Here is a 3,425-nt window from a genome sequence, read left to right as displayed (position 1 = left end):
AACGTCCCAGATGAGCTCATTCATTCCTAAACACAGGTGACATGATGGAGGCTTTATGACAGGGACAAAGTTTGACACAACATCTTTTTAAAAGTCCAGGCTCATTTGCAAGTCCAGAATTTTAAGTAAATCTGACGCCTGTAAACAATGTGCTTGGTAATATTTTGCAGCTCACAGTAGGAATGTATTTCCTTATTTAGCTCGACTTCACGTGTTGTTATGTCTGAAGGAAAAACTGGAAATCACCTGATGATCCAGCATCAGCGTTTAAAATGTAACCAGAGCAATGTTTGTTTCCCAGCTGCTTTGTATCCTGGTTGTCCTGTCAAAAAGTCCTGTGAAGCAGTTTATCAGTCCTGTTGGAGAAGAGCAGATAGTCAGATCCTTAATTTAGTTATTCACAACTGTTCAAAAGCAAAAGTGATACAATGAAGCCCAATACTTCCCAACGAGCCAATAACCCGAGGTCATGACAGAGTCTCTCACTAGGTGCTGAATCAGGTACTTTCCACTGTGTTGACCCAAAGATCCTAAAAGCAGCACAATAAAATAATACTACAATGTTCTGTAATGATAAATAATGTTAATACTCAACATTAAGACAATAAACCTGGGCTGTGATCTGCAATAATATTGCACAAAAGTAAATCAATAAAAGAATCCAGATAACTATTCTGCAGTCACCTGATTTCTTGTAACTGCTGGAGAGAAAATGAAAGTAAGATTTTAAAATAACCAAAAACTCTCAGCAGCATTCCATGAGCAGGAGCAGCTTCAGTGTTTGCCGTTTGTCTCTTGGGATGATCCAAATCAAAATGACAGAACCAGGATGAGAAAAGACAAGATCTCAGTGATATATTATATTGACTGGAGACTGGATGAGCCACAGTGGAAGCAACACAAATCAGAACTACACATGTAGCATTGCCTGTTGCTGTAATGTACAACAATCTCTAAATTCATGTTTATCATAATTTCTGCAGGTAATTACTTCACTATTGTGAGACGTGCATTAATTAAAGCATTTAGCCTGTAAGAGAAAGCACAGAATTCATCCTCCTCTCTATTTCTAATCTGTTTAGCATTTCAACAACAACTTACTTTTCAGTGTTATCTACGTGGCAACAACAAAGTGTCAGGTGATGAATGAATCATCGCATTAAATATTAAGTACAGAAAGCCTGCAGACACTATTTGTCTTCTTGATCATCCTTGAACTGATTGTTGGAAATGTCCATTCCTCACATCTCCAAAATCTTCCATTTATACAAACAGTTTGTGTGTCTGATCCAGACCAACGCTATTAGAGAACAGAAGAGTAGAAAAACAATGAACGTGTGTCAGAAATAGTCAAATATATACTGTACACATATATACCTCTGGTGTCTGTAGGATGTAGGTAATGGACAAAATACAGTTGCTTTGATTAAAAAGGCAATAACAATATATCATCCATATATAAAAGGGTTTCACATTACTTTCATGTAAACAACAGTTAAAGGCCAAAAAAGGCCAAAACTCTTTTTCAAACACTCTTAAAGACAGCTGTTCAAGTCCTTTGGCTTATTAATTAAGACACTTGTCCAGCTTTATAAAATCACAGCTCATGTGTCTGTCACTTTATTGAAGAGGCTGATTTGCAGCCCTTTCACAGGCTACAGCATCGGGTTTTACTACTTATGGAAACATTAGCTTTGCAAATACAATTGGAAATATTGCTTGATGTAGCTGTTCTGATTATGTTAAATGTTTTTACTTATTTTTGTTAAGTGGGCAAAATACTGATTTTTTTCCCCCTATAAGAAAGTGCATCCCTTTCATTGGTCTCTGAATGCTACAAGACATAGACAGATGCCCACCTGATAAAGTAATGAATCCATAATACACTATTGTTCATTAATATTCACATTCACAGCCAACATCTGCGTCAAACATCTCAGAAGTAAACTGAAAGCAAGTTTTTTTGCAACTGTAAAGCAACAGAAGGTAAATTTAAGTATGGCACATCAATAAGGTTTACAATTCTTTGTCAATCTGTTGAGTGTTAATATATTTTCAGAAGCTACGTGATGGGAGCAACGTTCTCTAACCAGCTGAGTCATTTATTATTTGATAAAGAGCAGCTCAGATGTCATGCACTACTTAAAAAGAGATAAGATAAGTCTTTATTGATCCCCATAGAGAAAATTCAAGCATTGCAGCAGCACAAGACACAAAAGAATACAAGAGATAAAATTAAAGCCGCAGGCGGCGATGGACAGGTCCTCCCTGTACGATTGTCGGCCGTCGCCCACATCTGGGTGTGGCGCAAACGTGGTCCGGGGGGGCCTCTGAGCCGGCGCGTCGAGTTTGGGGCAGATTGACGCACATGTGACCTTGTTACAAGCCACTTCCTGTGTAGTGGCAAGTCGCGGCGGCGTGCATGTTGGCCGTGGCGGAAACACGCTTTGGCTGAGACTCGGAGCACGCGTGTAAACTTTCAGGCCAATCGGAGCACGCACAGGCCAGTTACACAGTACGTCTCGTATTCTGGTGTTTTATGGTGTTGTGGCCAAGTTCCAGGGGGCGCCATTTCCACGCCGTCAGACTTTTGCAGATCGTTGTACTAACTTTTAATCACTACCTCCTGTAGTTCATGCTGGCCAAATTTCACGTGTGTATGACCTTCCCTGTAGGAGAAGATAGATTTTGAAAATAGCCAACAATGTCAGCCAAAATCGCCAAAATTGTCACCGTCTTTTTGCAAAATGGTGGACTTCCTGTTGAGTTTAGGGCTTGACTTTTTTGTGCGTCCTGACCTGCTACACATGCCCACCGAATCTTGTAGGTGTAGGTGAAATGGTCTTCCGGCTGGACCCAGTTGAATGCAGGAAACACAACAAAAATGTGCAAAATGGCCTTTCATCAAAATTGCACGGGCCGCCATTTCCTTGCACTGGTCGTGCTCGGACCCTAAATATAATTTAAATCTTTCAAGAATCAGTGAATTTATGGTCAGTTTAGAGCATGACATTTACTCCACTAACCAATATGGAACTATTACTGCATCACAAGCATGACAAATCTAAACATCCATAATATAAACTAATGGAAAAACAATAATCCCAAAATTGAAATTCATGAAACAGTGTATACCTTTGTTACTGTTTAAAAAGTAGAGGGGAAACATTTCAGTGAGAATCACACGACTGTAAATAGCAGGAAGTGAAGATTCAGGTCAAATCAGAGCACTTTGACTGTTCTGCTGACTGTATCATTCAGGGTAGAGACGTGCTGATTGGGAAGCTAACCTAGAATCCTGTCTCTCTGATTGGGATGATCAGTGTCAGACTATTTAGGAAGGATGCATAATATTTGTGAAATGACACAATACTGGCATCTTTTCTAACACAGCATTTGATAACAATCACATTCAAAACAACCAG

The sequence above is a fragment of the Stegastes partitus genome, unplaced genomic scaffold, assembly GCF_000690725.1.
Source record: "Stegastes partitus isolate 25-593 unplaced genomic scaffold, Stegastes_partitus-1.0.2 Scaffold2850, whole genome shotgun sequence".
NCBI lineage: Eukaryota > Metazoa > Chordata > Actinopteri > Pomacentridae > Stegastes > Stegastes partitus.
Note: the sequence above shows the minus strand (reverse complement) of the source record.